Genomic DNA, 19,087 nt, shown 5'->3' on the forward strand with positions numbered 1-19,087 from the left:
GGACCACAAGTTTTAATGAAAGAGCTCAGGCTGAAGACACCAATTCTGCCTTGCCTGTGACTGGTTGCAGGGGGCTTGGCTACTGTGGAGTGAGTCCCTCAGTGATCACCCCACCCCTGAAGGGTGGCCTGGCATTTGAGTACCGGCACCTTTTTTGCTAGAAAAATTGCACTGGTTATACACAAAATGTTGGTGGACTTTCTAAGGGCTTAAGGCCAGTTCAAACAGAAGGCCAAGGTTCTCTTGCAATCCAAGTTGTGCAGTGTGTTTTCACCCTGGGAAAAGATTTTGGTAGGACATGAGACTGGTTAAGAGGAGGAAACTAATGGTTAGTGTAGTGGCCTGTTAACCTGGAAAACTGGGTTCAATTCCCATTGCAGCTACTTGTGACTCTGAGCAAGTCACTTAACTCTCCATTGCCCTAGGTACAAAATAAGCACCTGTATATAATATGTAAACCGCTTTCTAACCACTGCAAGGTGGTATATCAAATCTCATCCCCTTAACATGAAAATCTGGCCGTACATTAGAAAGGAATTTAGGGCGAGTGCACAGAATCATCCTGTTGTGGAAGAATTTTGGTGTAAGGTGGATAGCTCTCTCACTCTGCATGCTGCAGTTACTTCCACCAAAACAGGACTTTCCAAGTCAGGTATTTCAGTTCACAGGCATTGAGTGACTCAAAGAAGTCTTTAATCAGTTGGGTTAATACCACATTGAGGTCTCATGGTACTGCGGAAGGCTTGAGGAGAAGTTTCATTAGAAGCAAGCCCTGCATAAATCAAACAACTAAGGGCTGTACAGAGATGTGCTTTCCTTCTACGCAGGAGCGTAGCTACGGGTGGGCCTGGGTGGGCCTAGGCCCGCCCAATCTCAGCTCAGGCCCACCCTGTCTCAGCCTCTGCATCAATCAGGTGCTTTATAAACTGACTAGTAAAAAAGGCCCGTTTCTGTTAGAAATGAAACGGGCGCTAGCACGGTTTTCCTTGGAGTGTATGTTTCAGAAAGAGCGTGTGTGAGAGATGGAGCGTATGTGTCAAAGAGAGAATGTGAGAGAGAGAGAGAGACAGAGTGTATGTGTTTGTGCGAGAGAGAGAGTGTGTGAGAGACAGTGTTTGTGTTTTTGTGTGACACTGTGTGAGAGAGAGGGACAAAGACAGTGAGTGTGTGAGTGAGAGTGTATGTGGCAGACAGAGAATGAGCGACTGCGTGTGTGGTGTGAGGAACCCCCTCACCCCCTCCCTCTCCCCTGCCCCCTTGCAGCCAGGCATGTGCAGCGACCCTCCTCTCCCCGTGTTCCCCCTGCAGCCACCCATGTCCAGCATCCCCCTGCAGCCACCCATGTCCAGCATCCCCCTGCAGCCATCCATGCCCATCAACCCTCCTCTCCCCCTGCTGCGTCATTCCTGTCTCCCCTGCTCCCCCTGCAGCCACCCATGTGGTCTCAGGCCCCCCCCCCCAGCATCCCTCCTGTCCCCCTGCAGGCACGCATGTGCAGCGTCCCCCCTCTCTCCCCTGTCCCCCCTGCAGCCAGCCATGTCCAGCTTCCCTTCTGTCCCCCTGCCCCCCCCTGCAGCTACCCATGTCCAGCAACCCTCCTCTCCTGTGCAGCCACCCATGTCTGAGGACACTCCTCTCCTTTTTCCCTGTTCCTCTCCTGTGGCCAGCCATGTCCATCGACCCACCTGTCCCCCCTGATGACCACCAACCCTTCTGTCCCCCTGCCCGCCCTGCAGTGTCCGTCCTGTATCCCCTGTCCCCCTTGCAGGCACCCATGTGGTGTGTGGAGCCCCATCCTTATCTCCCTGTTCTCTGCCCCCCCTGCAGCCACCCATGTGCAGCAACCCTCCCCTCCCCTCCCCTCCCCCTGCTTCCTTCCAGCCACCCATGTCCAGCGAGACCCCCCCTTCCCCCCCAGCCGGCGCAGCACCCAAAGAAAGCCCCTTGTCCTCCACCTTCGCGCATCACCTGACCCCCCCACCATGGCACATCACCAAGCCCCTCCCCCCTCATCAACCCCCTCGCCACCCGCAACCGCTAATACAAACTGTGTTCGGCAGCTGCTGCTTCTGCTATTCAGCAGCAGCAGCCCGTACATAAAGAAAACCCAAAAAAAAAATCCTCCTAAAACGCACCTCCATTGAGAAGCATCTCACATTGGCTGAAGTCTCAGCATGCGCTCCTCCTCTCCCCTTTGATGTCTCAGCGTTTCTCCGGGGTCTTCCGGCAGGGGCACTGACGTTGAGGGGAGAGGAGGAGCGGCTGCAGAGACGTCAGCCAATGTGAGATGGTTCTCCACAGAGGTGCGTTTTAGGAGGTTGTTTTTTTGTTTGTTTGTTTTCTTTATGTACGGGCTGCTGCTGCTGAATAGAAGCAGCAGCAGCCGCCGGACAGAGTTTGTATTAGCGGTCGCGGGTGGCGAGGCGGTCGATGTGGGGGGGAGGGGCTTGGTGAAACGGCGGGGGAGGGGTTGGGTGATGCGGCGAGGGGGTAAGGGGGGTAGGGGCTTTCTGATGCCCCGTTGCACGGGTTGTTGTGGCGATGCGGTGGGGGGGCACTTAGAGGTGCACCGTCGAGGCTGTTGGTGTGTGTGTGTGTGTTTGTTTGTATGTATGTGTGTGTGTGTTTGTATGTGTTTGTGTGTTTTTGTTTGTGTGTTTGTGTTTGTTTGCGTGTGTGTGTGTTTGTGTGTGTGTTTTGTGTGTGTATGTGTGTGTGTGTTTATTGTGTGTGTGTGTGTGTGTTTGTGTTTCTGTGTGTGTGTTTGCGTTTGTGTGTGTGTTTGTGTATTTGTGTTGTTGTGTGTGTGCGTTTGTGTGTTGTGTGGTTGTGTTTGTGTGTGTGTTTGCGTTTGCGTGTGTGTTTATCTGTGTTTGTGTGTGTGTTTGTGTGTGTGTGTTTGCGTTTGTTTGTGTGTTTGTGTGTGTTTGTGTTTTTGCGTGTGTGTGTGTTTGTGTGTGTGTGTGTTTATGTGTGTGTGTGTGTGTGTGTTTGTGTGTTTATGTGTGTGTGTTTGCGTGTGTGTGTGTGTTTATGTGAGTGTGTTTATGTGTGTGTGTTTGCGTGTGTTTGCATTTGTGTGTGTGTTTATGTGTGTGTGTGTGCGTTTATGTATGTGTGTGTGTGTTTGTGTGTGTGGGGGGGGGGGGGGTTGCGGGTGGCTTTTGTTGTCGTGTGGTTGGGGAGTTTGCCAGCAGTCTGTAGCGATTCCTAGGCAGGTACGGAAACACTCCCCCTGCCTGGGTGTTGGAGGGGGTTGCCAGTTGGTAGGGGTGCCTTTATGGATCCCTTTACTCTCTGTGTTCCGCTCTCGAGGGCGGGGCAGAGAGACATGGTGAGTTGGATGGCTTCACCACCATGAACTTACGAACTGTTTAGGGATTTTGCAGATTGCTTCAGCAGGTTGTCTTCAGAATGTTGAGGTAGCATTTTATGTACAGACTAGTAAAAAAGGCCCATTTCTGACACAAATGAAACGGGCGCTAGCAAGGTTTTCCTCGGAGTGTGTATGTTTGGGAGAGTGTATGTGAGAGTGACTGTGTGAGAGTCAGAGTGAAAGTGTGAGTGTGTGTGTGTGAGAGAGAGAGTGAGTCTGGGTGTGAGTGTGTTTGTGAGAGTGTGTGTGTGAGAATGAAAGTGTGTGCAAGTGTGTATGTGAGACACAGTGTGAGAGGGTGTGTGTGTGTGCGAGAGAGAGAGTGTGTGTGAGACACAGATTCTCTGTGAGAGTGAGTGTATGAGACCAAGCGAGTATGTGAGTGACTGTGTGGCACATAGAGAGTGAATGTGATACATTGTGAGACAGAGTGTGTGAGAGTGAGAGTCAGAAAGACATTGTATATGAGAGAGAGAGTGTGAGCCTTGCCCTCCCAATCCTTGCCCATTTGTCCCCTGCCCCCTCCATTCATCCTTTTCCAGCAATTCCCCTCTCTCCCTGAGCCCTGCCATCTCAATCCATGCCCATCCATGCTTCTCTGTCCCCTGCCCCCTCCATTCATCCTTTTCCAGCAATTTCCCTCTCTCCCTGAGCCCTGCCATCTCAATCCATGCCCATCCATGCTTCTCTGTCCCCTGCCTCCTCCATTCATCATTTTCCAGCAATTCCCCTCTCTCCCTGAGCCCTGCCATCTCAATCCATGCCCATCCATGCTTCTCTGTCCCCTGCCCCCTCCATTCATCCTTTTTACAGCAATTCCCCTCTCACCCTGAGCCCTGCCATCTCAATCCATGCCCATCCATGTTTCTCTGTCCCCTGCCCCCTCCATTCATCCTTTTCCAGCAATTCCCCTCTCTCCCTTCCATGACCCCCCCTCACATCCATGCTCTTCTGTCTCCCATGTCCCAGCATGTCCCGCCCCCTTCTTCCCCCCCCCCTCGCATCCTTGCTGTCGTTTCTCCTCTGCCCTCCCGCTCCCATTGTTCAACTGCCCACCCTCTCCTCTTCTCTTCCCCCTACATCCCTTTTTTTTTTTTTTTTAATTTACCTCCGTGGCGGCGGTTCCGGCAGCGCAGCGTCAGGGAAGGAGGCGGCGCTCCCGACGTCTAGCCTTCCCTTCGTTGTGTTCCGCCTTCTTCTGACGTCATCCTTGACGTCAGAAGAAGGCGGAACACAGCGAAGGGAAGGCTAGAGACGTCGGGAGCGCCGCCTCCTTCCCTGACGCTGCGTTTTTTTTTGCGCCGTCGACGTCATGACGTTTGCCCTGGACGTCATGACGTTTGACGCGAGGGCGGGGCAGAGACGGCTGGCAGCCTGGCTAGCTTCACACCACGAATCCACGAACCCTAAGAAATGTTTGAGTGACTTCAGAACGTTGTCCTCATTAGAACGTTCACGGTGCGTTTTATTATATTAGATGGGGCGTGGCTGAGGGCGGGTCTATGAGTGAGGGTGACTGGTCCTAGCCTATGAAGACTACAGGATTTTTGTGCTTCTCTGCCTTGGAGTGAGCTTCAGAACGTTCAAGGTGGGATTTATTAATATAGATTACCCTGCACACACGCACAGCCGCAGAGGTACTTTTTTGCTGCTGTTTGGGCTGCCCTGAAGTCCAGTTGGGATTCGGGAGGGGGAGGACCCTTCACTACAAACTTACCTATATGCCAAGTCTGCTCTGCTTAAAGTTCCCCATGGAAGCTGCTGCTCTATTGCACGCAGCACTTCTAGCCTCTGCTTCTGCCCCCGTGCAACAGATCTCTGGTGCTGCTCAGTGTTGCCAGGTGGGCGGTTTTCTGCGACCCGCCGCGGGAAATTTTTGCCCATGGCGGGTTGCGGTTTTTTGGGCTTGTTTTGGGGTCTTACGACGGGTTTTTTTTGCGGTTTTTTGGGCCGTGGGGGGTGGGGCTAGTGGCGTTTTGGGCGGGGTTAGTGACGTTCTGGGCGGGGCCGATGACGGGGAGGCAGGGCGGTGACGGAAGAGGCGGGGGCCGATGACGGCGGGTGCGAGGTTGATGACGGCGGGGGGTGTGGGTGTCAGGGGCGGGGTTTGACTTTGGGTGGGTTTTGGGCCGGTTTTGGGCTCGTTTGGGTGGGAAAAAAATTTTCCACCTGGCAACCCTGGACTGCTGCTTTTTAAAACTTAGCTCCCTCCCCCCACCACCTCCCTGTGCTGTGCCATGCCGCTGAAGAAATATGGGCACTCATCAGCCCCAGACACCCCCATAAGGGTAAGGCACGGCTACTGCTCTGCAGCAAAATTAGCCCACGGCAGGAAGTTTTGGAGCTCCTGCACTGCTTTTTTTTTTTAAACTTAGCTGCTGCTCCCTCCTCCCTCCTCTGCTGTGCCTCTGGAGAAAAGAAATGCAGCAAAATCGGCCAGGGAAGTTATTTGTTTGGAGCTCCAGCACTGCTTTTTAAAACTTAGCAGCTGCCCCCCTCTCCTCATGCTGTGCCATGCTGCTGAAGAAATTTGGACACTCATCAGCCCCAGACACTGGCTAAGTTAAAAACAAGCAGCACCAGAGCTCCAAATAAACAACTTCCTGGGCCGATTTTGCTGCACAGTGGAAGCAGCAGTGCCATACAGGTGCATGGGGGCAGGAGCAGAGGCTAGAAGTGCGGCATTCCCTCCCCCAGACAAGCCTACTCTTCCCCCCCCCCCCCTCCGCCTCCTCTTCAGCACACTGCTTCAGGGCCTCATCAGGGGGTACTGCAGTAGACTCTGCAGTGAAGTGCTACCCAGGTTAAAAAAAAAGTTTCTGTGTAAAGTTGGATTGCTGGGGTGGGGCGTTGGTTGGGGAGGGCTTTGCACTGGTCAGGTTAAACAAAACAGTTGTATGTATAATGGTGATTAAAAAAAAAAGTTTTATAATTTCATTTTGGTGGGCATGGGCTCTGCAATCTCCAGGTTAAAAAAAAAGTTTTATATTTCATGCTGATGTGTTTCTGGTTGGGGGTGGGAGATTGAAAAGGGCAGGGCTGATGCTGGAGTACAGGGAGTGGTGTGGGGTAGGAAAGGGTAGTACTGATGGGGCTACAGGGAGGGATGGGGGAGTAGGGAAGGGCAGTGTTGATGTTGGGTTATATGGAAGGGCAGTGTTAATGTTGGGTTATAGGGAGGGATGGGGGAGTAGGGAAGAGAAGGCCACTGTTTATGCCAGGCTACAGGGCAATTTCTAATTTGTGGTCATTTATTCTGTAACTGGCCTAAACAGCCTAATAGTGTGGGTGGCTGTTTGATTGTATTGTGTTCATATCTGTCCTTTAACAGTACAAAGGACTTAAACGTCCGACTAAAGTTGAGACTCCAGAGGCAGATGCCCCATGCACTAAAACACAGGACTGCATCGAGTCTTGATACTTTAAAAAAAAAAAAAAAATAGATCCTATGAACTGTGATGGTGATAAGCACCAGTTACACTAAGTTGTTTCCTAACCAGGGGCGTACCCACGGGCGGGCCTGGGCCCACCCAATTTGGGGTCAGGCCCGCCCAACAGCAGTGTTCCTTCCTGCACAGTGATTCTGGTCGCAGGCTCGGCTCGCAGCAATTCCCACACGCCGGCTGCCGCTCTACAATCTCCTTGCAGTTACTAAGCGCTAACCTGAAAGCCTCTCCTCTGCACTTAGTAGCTGCAAGGAGAGTGTTGAGCGGCAGCTGGCAGGCGTGTGGGAATCGCTGCGAGCCGAGCCTGCGACCGGAATCGCTGCTGGGCAGACCTGCAAGGAGGGTGAGGGAGGATGGGGTGAAAGTTGCTGCACGGGGGAAGGGATGATGGGGAAAAGATGTTGCACGGGGGAGGGAAGACAGGGACAGCAGCTGCACGGGGGGGGGGGGGAGGGAAGATTGAAGGAAAGATGCTGCGCAAGGAGGAGGGAATATGGAAAGATGAGACATGTGGGTGGGGGAGATGCACAGGGAAGAAGGGAGAGATGCAGCAAAGGGGTAGGGGGTGAGGAAGGGAGAAGTCTTGGCTGCATATGAGGTGGAGGGGAGGGGAGGGAGATATGCTGTATAGAGAGGGGATAGGTGGCGAGAGGGGGAGAAATTTTGAACATAGGGGTGGAGAGGAGGGAGAAATGGTGGGCATAGGGGTGGAGGGAAGGGAGAAATGTTAGAAATGATGGTAGAGGGGAGGAAGGGAGAGATGCTGCATGGGAAGGGGAGAGAGATGTTGGACCAGAACACAAGGGAGAGGGAGAGAGAAATGTTGGACATGATGGTAGAGGGGAGGAAGGTAGAGATGCTGTATGGGAAGGGGAGAGAGATGTTGGACCCAGAACACAAAGGAGAAGGAGAGAGAGATGGTGTACAGTGGGAATGAGAGGGGGAGACATGGGGGTGGATGAGGGAGGGAGAGGTGCACAGTAGGTGGTGAGGGGGGGGGGGAATGCTGGGCCATGGGGGAGAGGGCAGGAAAATATAAGGCTACCAGGGTGGGGTGGGGATCAGATGCCGGTTAGAAGGGTGGAGGGAGGAAGACAATGGGAATGGTGGAACCCTATGGGAGAGGCCAAGACGGGGAGGACGGGGTGGCAAGGAAAAGAATGAGAGATAGTGATTACAGAGGGTAGAAATATGGTAATAGGAAGTAGATTAACAATAAAAGAAAAAGTAGAGATGGGGAGGAATAAGATGGGGAATGGGAGAGGTAGTGGGTGAAAGAAGAAGATGGAAATTTGATAGGTAGTTGAAAAGTAAAAAGGAGACGAAGAAGGGTGCGAGAGAGGCAGAAAAGAGCTAGAAAGGAATGATCAATATGCCAGAGGCAGGACTAGTGAGGGAACAGACAGAAGAGAGGAGAAAAGACAAATGGACTGCAGCCGCTTGAAGAAGAATTAGCAGATGACAGAGAGGAAAGCAGAAAAGAGAAATTGGAACCAGCAAGATGGAAAAATAAAATGTCCAGACAACAAAGGTAGAAACAAAGCATTTTATTTTGAATGTTTTAAATGGAATTTGTTAGCTTTTGGAAATGTGCATAGCAAATGCCTTTGTATTGTGTTCTCTAGAAAAGGAAATGCATCTCTGTTTTATGTCTCCAGTGTTGCAGTAGTGCTATGTTTAACTTCTTGGGGTTCCTTTTCAATTTCTGTCTAAATATTTTTATTTCTAATTTGTGATCCCTTGTTCTGTATTTAGTGAGGGTCTTTTGGTGTGATAGTAATGGCAGGTGGGAAATTGGAGGGGAGGCAAAGAGGAGAGGGAATCGGGGAGGGGAGCCCTCCTTTATTTTCTGACCTGGGCCAAGTAGGTCTTACAACAGTCCTAACCCTTGCTGTATAGCTGGTGAGGATTCCCAGGCATCCCCAGCTAAGGACCTCCTCCAAAGGCGGCCAGAACTCCCTTCTACCAAGCTCTGGCAACAGCATCCTTGAGCCATCGACAGCTAAGCATGTGTGGGGTGCTGGCATCAGTGGCTTAGGGTCATTGCTGCTGCCTGCCAAGCTTGGTAAAAGAGAGTTCTGGCCACCTTCAGAGAAAGTCTTCAGCTGACTGAGCTTGAGGATCCTCATTAGCTAAAGTATTTATATTTTGAGGTGGAGGTAGGGCGGAGCAGAGAAAAGTTTGTGCCCACCCACTTTGGGCTCAGGCCCACCCAAAACTGGCTGTCTGGCTACACCACTGTATCCTAACAGAGTTGGTTTTAACCCACAGTCTAGCAAAAGTAGAAGGTATTTAAGCAGTTTCTGTATAGGATAGGAAAAGGGATCTAGAGCTTTTCTATCATAGTGGATAGCAAACCTCTTCCACATAAAATTTGCAAGTCCTCAGTGGAATTTGTCCTGGAGGGCAGCAACACCCATGGCATACTCTGAGGCAAGTTCAAAGAAACTATAATTACTCTCTCTACATCCAAGTTGTGAGGGTGATGTGTTCATTGGGATGCAACAGAGTCCCTTAACTTATGTACTTAACCTTGTGTGGTCAGTGAAGAGGAATTCCCCAATTTTGTCAATCTTCTTATGAAAAGTTTTAGAAGAGGGATCCATACTTACCCTGGTCAATGTGGAGCAATGAGAATCATTGTTCCTTGGTCTTGTCCAAGTTTCAGATAAGTTCTTGTAATTATGAATTTCGGAAATTACATGTACAGAAGACCCTTTCCCCAATCTATATGGAAGACATCTCAGGCTAGCTTGCTATGTGTCCCTGCCTGGAACAGAACTGAGGTATCTTCTTGTTCTGAGAAAAGTTGAAAAGTTTGAGGGAGTGCCCCACTCTTAAAACATTCTTGTTTAAGGACCACTTGTGTGATTGCAGAATACAACTCAGCTTGTCTGCCAGGAAGACATCCTTCCCTGCCAGGTAAGTGATGGATAATCATTCTGTGAGAAATGGTCCAAATTCCACATCTTGATAGTCTCCAGCTCTCTGAAAACTCTTAGAGTACTCAAAACTACTTTAATTACAGAAAAATTATTTGGTGAATTCTTTGCTGGGAGGATAAAAAAGGTCCAATAAAAAAAAGGTATCATCTTATTTTCTTTTCCATGTTTTATTTTGTTTGATTTCTATTGATAACTTTGCTGGGAGGAGCATGAGTCCAGAGCATGAAACCCACCTTCGTAATTTAGACACATCTGTCATGAGCGTTTGATATTGTGATATTTTAAAAAGGATGCTTTTTGCCAGCTTGGAAATGAACCATCCACCAGGAAACAGTCCCAGAGGAATTCTATGACAGAAGTGACATCCTGCAGTCTGTGAGTGGCCCAAGTCTATAGTGTGCACAAGGTCCATTGAGTTTGTCTCATTCTGAGATGTATCTAAAGAAACTATTACCGCCACTCCTTTATCATAAAAGATGCTGGTGTAGGATTATGATCAAAAAATAAATGAAATATAATTGAAAAACCAGCCTCAGATGCCCAGGGAACCTATACCTAGGACTCCACTGAATTGGCTAACATCACAGGCCCTACCACCTTCCGAAAAAGACCACAATCATTAAAACAAACTCCTATAAGGAGAAAAAATATTGTGGCCAAAAAACGGAACTTGAATCATGTATCAATTATCCAATTCTGATCAAACCACCCCCACCAAAAATCTATGATTAGTGATGGAACTGTGAAAAACACAACAGTCCACTCACTATACACTTTTACTGACCGCTAACGGAGCAAGGTTAAATAACTAAACAGTTCTTAATTCTCAACATCTAGTGCTTGTTATAAAACGTCACTAATCACAATATGACCAGCAAATGTTGTCTTAGAACTTATCTGAATGATTCTGAGTCATATTTTCCGTTTATTGCAGACACCGATGTATAGATGAACAAAATTTATATTCCAGTGGTGGATTCTGTTCTGTCGTCCAACTGGATCTCAAAACATCTTTTGTGGGTTAAATAATTCCACACTCGCACATTCTGAGATGTGCCAAAAGTGTTACATGAACTGTTGTGGCCATCTGGCCCAAAATTCTCAACATTTTGCATGCTGATGTCTGCTGACTCTTTTGGATTCTACCACTTAAGAGCACACTAGATTGGTGACCCTCTGTTGTGCTAGAAAGGGTTTCACCCAAGTCATGTCTAGCAGAGCTAGAATTCCAATTGCAGTGATAAACTACCTGATGTCCCAACTGAGCCTATGACAAACCCTAGTAACTCCAGCACCCAGATGATTGTGGACAGATTCTTCTGCTTCTTTTAGAGATGTGCTCTCTACCAGTCAAGGGAAACATATGTACCTCCCCTCTTGACTCATCTAACTTAGTCATTGTGGCAACAGTCCGTCCATGAACCAGGGCTCCTCCCAAACCCTGCAATTGTGGGCCATAGCTTTATCACTTGTCTTGCATGGCAGCCATTTTGTATAGTTTTTCTAATACATACCTAAGGTCCTCTTCAAGACTTCTATGACTCTGTCACTTCTTCCCTAAACCTCCTTTTCCAATAATGACTGTCCCTTTACGTTCTAGTTTCTTTTTATGGAAGAGCTTTATCAACCATCATGATCTTTGCTGCTGTTTTTTGAATTTCAGTATAAAACACAATTAAGACTATGTTTCACTGTGCCAAACCTTTAGAGAGCAGTATTCTCAGCTTCTTTTCCTGTTGTTAATCTTTCGCTACTGGAACCCTTAATGTTTTGCCAGCTGCTATTTTACTGCCATATTTAGATTATTTACCTGCACTTTGTTTATTTAAATAGGAAAGGAATTTAGCTCATGCTTTTCAGCAGTAGCTCAATGCAAGTAACATTCAAGTACAGCAGATATTTTCATTGTCCCTGGAGGGCTTACAATCTAAGCTTGTATCTGAGGCAATGGAGAGTGAAGTGACATATTTAAGATCTTAAGGAACAGCAGTGGAATTTGAGCCCTGGTGTCCCTGCTCTTAGGCCCACAGTTCTACTACTAGGCTCAACCTTCACTCCATACACCAAGTAATGCTTTCTGTGCTCCCAAAGTGCTTTTCTTAACACTACAAAGCATCAGGAGCTTATTGACTATCTCCCCTGCAGCCATTCATTACTTGCTGTGCAATTAATTTTAGTGCCTGCTAAAACATTGCCTCTGTATTTCCCTATCACATGCAATGAAAAAAGTGGTTGCAGTACAGACCCCGGTAACACTTCTCTTTCAATCATGCACCAGTCCAAACCTGGGAAATTAATAGAGCTGGGTGAGATTTTATTTTGTAAAATTCAAATCCCTTTCAGTCTGGGGGTCATTTGGTTCATAGTTAGCAAGAGAACCCTATTTGTTACATGTGTCAGTTTGGATATTGTTGAGATTACTTTTGTCTTACCTCATGATGAGATTCCAATTCCCTGAGGTGCTTTAAACATGTGTAGTGAAAGGCTTCATTGCTCCATTCTGGGGCAGGAAGCTAAGCTGACATTCATATATGGTTATCACAGGCTCCACTTCAATGACTGGTCCAGTCATGCCTAGGGCTGTACAGACTGAAAGTTTTATTATTATTACTGTATTATTTTGATTTGTTTTCTTTTCAGTTTCTTGTTTGGTTGTATACCATTGTAAATTGTTGACCCAATATTTATATTTAGCATATATTAAAGATTTTTGTATTAGTAAGAATTTGTATGTTATGGAGAAAATTGGACTATACTCATTGGGTTAGTCAGGAGATATTTGTATTAGCAAGAAATACTTGTATTGGATGGTGAATTGTATTTTTATTCTGACATTGGGTAGCTAGAATACCTTTGTATTAGTGAGATATTTTATGAAGCAGAGCTTATGCCTATGCAGCAGTACCCTAACTCCTGCAACTTTGAGAACAGGGGCATTATCTTCCTTCCTGAGGAACCAGGTAGGAGACAGCTCGCACTTGCAGAGGAAAACAAGGTTCATAGATGTGAATCACTTGTTTACTCTTTCCAAAAATACTAGGACTAGGGGGCAAGCAATGAAGCTACAAAGTAGTATATTTAAAACAAATCGGAGAAAAATTTTCTTCACTCAGCATGTAATTAAAACGCTGGAATTTGTTGCCAGAGAACGTAGTAAAAGCAGTTAGCTTAGAAGGGTTTAAAAAAGGTTTGGATGACCTCCTAAAGGAAAAGTCCATAGACCATTATTAAAATGGACTTGGGGAAAAACCACTGCTTATTTCTAGGGTAAGCAGCATAAAATATATTGTATTATTTTGGGATCTTGCCAGGTATTTGTGACCTGGATTGGCCACTGTTGGAAAAAGGATGCTGGGCTTGAAGGACCTTCAGTTTGTCCTCGTATGCCAATACTTATGTATTTATAAATAACCTGTCCAAGAGGAAGGTCATTGTCTTTGGTTCGACTTCCCAGCCAGACCATCATCTATACAAAAAGGCCAAGGTTTGGCAGTCTGACAATTCCCCTATCAATGCAAGGGGACTAAATATATATCAACCTCCATGCTGCAGCATCTTTTAATCCACTACAGAAAGGTATTTGACTAGCACAGTCTCTGACCCTAAAGAGCCAGGACAGAGGTGTAGCCAGACTTGACATTTGAGGTGAGGGGTGTGTGGCCCTAGGCATATAATGTGAGTAGTGCTTGGTATACTCCTAAATAATGCCTTGAGTGTACTTGATAATGGATTTCTAAGTTAACAGTCTGTCCTGAATCAATATAAACCATAGGCATACTTATGGAAACCTTGGAAACACTGACATTTTTAAATGAAGTTGCATTATCCCATAACTTAAACTTTGCCATTATAGTAGACTTGAGTCTGATCAACCTCTCAACAAACATCACAGTATCTTGGAAAATAATTATTGAAGTGACTCATATACTTCAATTTTGCTTCATAACAAATATAAAATGCCTTAAGTTGTATTAATAAAATAAGTTTTCTTGTCCCTTCCTCTAGTGCTCCTGCTTTCTCTCATTTCTGAAGCTGACATTAACCAGTTCAAGTCCCTGGAGTTCCTGAGTGTGTTCCTTCCACCCCCTCTTACAAAGGAGCAGACAAATAAAGGATTGTCTGCCAAATTATTTTGTGAAGTAACATTAAATTCTGCAAAAAAGCTTATCAGAGCCTATGCAGCAAGTGTAACAGCATCAATTCTGATCACACAAATATTAGTAACCGTACCTTTAAAAAGGCACCTATACTTCCTATAGGAAAAGTCAGACTCCTATGGATCCACGTAGTATCAATATGATAACACCAGAGCCTAGCTAAGGAATAGGTTATTTTGAGTTAGGCTTCACTGGACCAAACTTGCTTTCCTTGTGCCATCACTATCCAACTGGATAGGCAGTGTCTTAAAAGGTGGAGGATAAAGGATTTTTTTTTTTTTACATTTATATTCCACATTATCCCAAGCAAACTCGGGTTCAATGTGGCTTACATTTGAAAATACAGTGAGACAGAATAATAGAATTCAATTATTTCAAGGGAGCAAGTAGATGGATATGTCTGAAACATTTAACAAAGTTAAAATAGCGAAGATACATACTTGTAGCAAGTATTCTCCGAGGACAGCAGGCTGATTGTTCTCACATGTGGGTCGACGTCCGCGTCAGCCCGGGAATCGGATGGCTATTTTGCAAGCAAAATATAAAAAAAAATCTTTCCAGAGTCTTCTGGTGCGCGTGCAGCGCACGGACGTCTTCCCACTCGTCAGGTGAGCGTTCCCGCTCAGTTTAATCAGAAAGCAAATAAACAACAAAGAACTCCAAAGGGGAGGTGGGCGGGTTTGTGAGAACAACCAGCCTGCTGTCCTTAGAGAATACCTGCTACAGGTATGTATCTTCGCTTTCTCCGAGGACAAGCAGGCTGCTTGTTCTCACATGTGGGGTATCCCTAGCACCCAGGCTCACTCAAAACAATGAACATTGGTCAATTGGGCCTCGCAAAAGTGAGGACATAACATAGATTGACCTGAAACTATAAACAACTAACTGAGCATGCAACTTGGAACAGAACAAATGGGTCTAGGGGGGTGGAGTTGGATTCTAAACACCGAACAGATTCTGCAGCACCAACTGCCCAAATCGACTGTCACATCGGGTATCCTGCTGGAGGCAGTAGTGAGATCTGAATGTGTGGACTGATGACCACGTTGCAGCCTTGCAAATCTCCTCAATGGAGGCTGACTTTAAGTGAGCCACTGATGCAGCCATGGCTCTAACATTATGAGCCGTATCATGGCCCTCCAGAGTCAGCCCAGCTTGGGCATAAGTGAAGGATATGCAATCTGCCAGCCAATTGGAGATTGTGCGTTTTCCAATGGCGACTCCCCTCCTGTTGGGATCAAAAGAGACAAACAACTGGGCGGACTGTCTAAAGGGCTTCGTCCGCTCCACATAAAAGGCCAATGCTCTCTTGCAGTCCAAGGTGAGCAAACTGCTTTCGCCAGGGTGGTTATGAGGACGGGGAAAGAATGTTGGCAAGACAATTGACTGGTTCAGATGGAACTTCGACACCACCTTTGGCAGGAACTTAGGGTGCGTGCGGAGGACTACTCTGTGATAAAACTTGATAGCTCACTAACTCTACAAGCTGAAGTAACTGCCACCAAGAAAACGACCTTCCAGGTCAAGTACTTCAGATTGCAGGAATTCAGTGGCTCAAAAGGAGCTTTCATCAGCTGGGTGAGAACGACGTTGAGATCCCATGACACTGGTGGAGGTTTGTCAGGGGGCTTTGACAAAAGTAAACCTCTCATGAAGCGAACTAAAGGATGTCAAGAGATAGGCTTACCCTCTACACGATGGTGGTAAGTACTAATCGCACTAAGGTGAACCCTTACGGAGTTGGTCTTGAGACCAGACTCTGATAAGTGTAGAAGGTATTCAAGCAGGGTCTGTGTAGGACAAGAAAGAGGATCTAGGGCCTTGCTGTCACACCAGATGGCAAACTCCTCCATTTAAAAGAGTAACACCTCTTTGTGGAATCTTTCCTGAAAGCAAGCAAGACTCGAGAGACACCCTCTGAAAGACCCAAGGAAGTGAATTCTAAGCTATCATCATCCAGGCCGTGAGAGCCAGAGACTGGAGGTTGGGATGCAGAAGCGACCCCTCATTCTGAGTGATGAGGGTTGGAAAACACTCCAATCTCCACGGTTCTTTGGAGGACAACTCCAGAAGAGGAGGAAACCAAATCTGATGCGGCCAGAAAGGTGCTATCAGGATCATGGTTCCACAGTCTTGCTTGAGTTTCAGCAAAGTCTTCCCTACTAGAGGTATGGGAGGATACGCATACAAAAGGCCTGTCCCCCAATGCAGGAGAAAAACATCTGACGCTAGTCTGTCATGGGCCTGAAGCCTGGAACAGGACTGAGGGACCTTGTGATTGATCTGAGTGGCAAAAAGATCCACTGAGGGGGTGCCCCACGCTTGGACGATCTTGCGGACTATGCCCATGTTTAGAGAGCACTCGTGAGGTTGCATTATCCTGCTCAGCCTGTCGGCCAGACTGTTGTTTACACCTGCCAGATAAGTGGCTTGGAGGAACATGCCGTGATGGTGTGCCCAAAGCCACATCTGAACGGCTTCCTGACACAGAGGGCGAGATCTGGTGCCCCCCTGCTTGTTGGTGTAGTACATGGCAACCTGATTGTCTGTCTGAATTAAGGTGACTTGGTTGGACAGGCAATCACTGAAAGCCTTTAGAGTATTCCAGATCGTTCTTAATTCCAGGAGGTTGATCTGCAGACCTTTTTCCTGAAAGGACCAGGCTCTCTGAGTGTGGAACCCATCTACATGAGCTCCCCACCCCAGGAGAGATGCATCTGTCGTCAGCATTTTCTGTGGCTGAGGAACTTGGAATGGTCGCCCCACGGTCAAATTGGATCGAATCATCCACCACTGAAGAGAATTCCGAAAGCTGGTGGACAGTTGTAGATCCCCCACAGATTGAAACCACTGGGAAGCTAGGGTCCATTGAGCTGATCTCATATGTAGACGTGCCATGGGAGTTACATGAACTGTAGAGGCCATGTGCCCCAGAAGTCTCAACATCTGCCGAGCCGTGACCTGCTGGGATGCTCGAACCATGGACACCAGGGACAGAAGGTTGTCCGCCCTTGCCTCGGGAAGGTAAGCTCGAGCTGTCTGAGTGTTCAACAGGGCTCCAATGAATTCCAATTTTTGGAATGGGGTGAGATGGGACTTGGGATACTTTATGACGAACCCCAGTAGCTCTAGCACCCGAATAGTTATTCGCATGGACTCCAGAGCACCCTCCTCCGAGATGCTCTTCACCAGCCAATCGTCGAGATAAGGAAACACATGCACTCCGAAGTCTGCGTAGCGATGCTGCGACTGCAGCTAGGCATTTGGTAAACACTCTGGGCACAGACGCCAGGCCAAAAGGCAGTACACGGTACTGAAAGTGCTGTGTTTCTAGCTGAAATCGAAGATACTTCCTGTGAACTGGGAGTATCGAGATGTGGATGTAAGCATCCTTTAAGTCCAGAGAGCAAAGCCAATCATTTTCCTGAATCATGGGAAGAAGGGTGCCCAGGGAAACAATCCTGAACTTTTCTCAGACTAGAAATTTGTTCAGGACCCTTAGGTCTAGGATGGGACACATCCCCCCTGTTTTCTTTTGCACAAGGAAGTACCTGGAATAGAATCCCAGTCCTTCTTCCCCTTGTGGAACGGGTTTGACTGCTCGGGCCTGTAGAAGGGCGGAGAGTTCCCCTGCAAGTACCTGTTTGTGCTGGGAACTGTAATAATGAGCTCCCGGTGGACAATTTGGGAGGTTTGGATTCCAGATTGAGGGTGTATCCTGACTGGACTATTTGAAGAACCCACCGATCGGAGGTTATGAGAGGCCAACCTCCCCCCGACAGGCAAATCATCCAGCACACTTTTTCTGAGACTATGCTGAACTGAAGCCAGTCATAAGCCCATCTCTTGCTTTTGCTGGGGAGCCACAGAGGCCTTAGGCGCACGCTGTTGACGAGAACGAGCGCGCTGGGACTGAGCTTGGACAGGTTGCTGAGAAGCAGGAGTGTACCTATGCCTAGCATAGGAATAGGGAGCACTCCTCTTCCCTCCAAAAAACCTCCTAGATGAGGAGGTAGTACCAGAAGACTCCCCGCGGGAGAGAGAATCCATAGCATCATTGTGCTTTTTGAGCTGGTCAACCAGATCCTCTACTTTCTCACCAAAAAGGTTATCCCCCCAGCAAGGAGCATCCGCCATTCGCTGCTGGACCGAATGATCCAGGTCAGAGACAAGCAACCATGAAAGTCTGTGGATCACTATACCTTGGACAGCGATTCTGGATGCTACATCAAAAGTGTCGAGTGTACCCGTGGCCAGGAATTTTCAACACGCCTTCTTCTGCTGCCTGACCACCTGGCAAAAAGGCTCAGCCTGCTCCAGAGGGAGCGCATCAACCAAGCTAGACAGTTGCCTCACCGAGTTCCGCAAGTGGATGCTCGTGAAGAGCTGGTATGTCTGGATTTTGGCAGCGAGCATAGCGGCCTGATAAGTCTTCATCCCAAAAGAGTCAAAGGTTCTAGATTCTCTGCCTGGGGGAGCCAATGCATAGTCCTTAGTACTCTTAGCTCTTTTGAGAGCGGAGTCCACCACCATGGAATTGTGAGGTAGCTGAGACTTCATCAATCCAGGTTCCCCATGGACCCGATATTGGGATTCAGTTCTCTTTGGGATCACGGGGTTAGACAGAAGGAACGACCAGTTTCGCATAAGGACTTCCTTGAGTACATTATGCAAAGGAGCCGCTGCAGGCTCTCTAGGTGGAGAAGAATAATCCAGGACCTCGAGCATCTCAGCCCTGGGCTCATCCTCAACCTCCATAGGGTAGGGAATAGCCGCAGCCATTTCCTAAAGGAGGTAAAGGATAGACTCTCTGGTGGAGACAGTCTCCTTTCTGGTGGAGAGGAAGGTTCAGAAGGAATCCCATAGGACTCGTCAGAAGAAAAGTACCTGGGATCCTCCTCTTCCTCCCACGAATGCTCATCTTCAGTATTGGACAAGACATCTCTCAGTCTGAAACTGAGCCTGCCTCGACGCTAAGGAACGACGTCCTCGATGCCGATGCCGAGAAGTCCACGCCCACCTGGACTCCGGTGAAGCTTCCTCCATTGACATCGAGGGAGAGTCGACCTGCGTGGCAGCAGACACCGATGCTGCAGGCAGCACCAAGATCAGGGACCTCACCACAGGCGAAGGGCCAGATACCGCTGCAGCAGACGGTACGGA

Source organism: Microcaecilia unicolor, chromosome 7, assembly GCF_901765095.1.
Source record: "Microcaecilia unicolor chromosome 7, aMicUni1.1, whole genome shotgun sequence".
NCBI classification, from domain to species: Eukaryota; Metazoa; Chordata; class Amphibia; order Gymnophiona; family Siphonopidae; genus Microcaecilia; species Microcaecilia unicolor.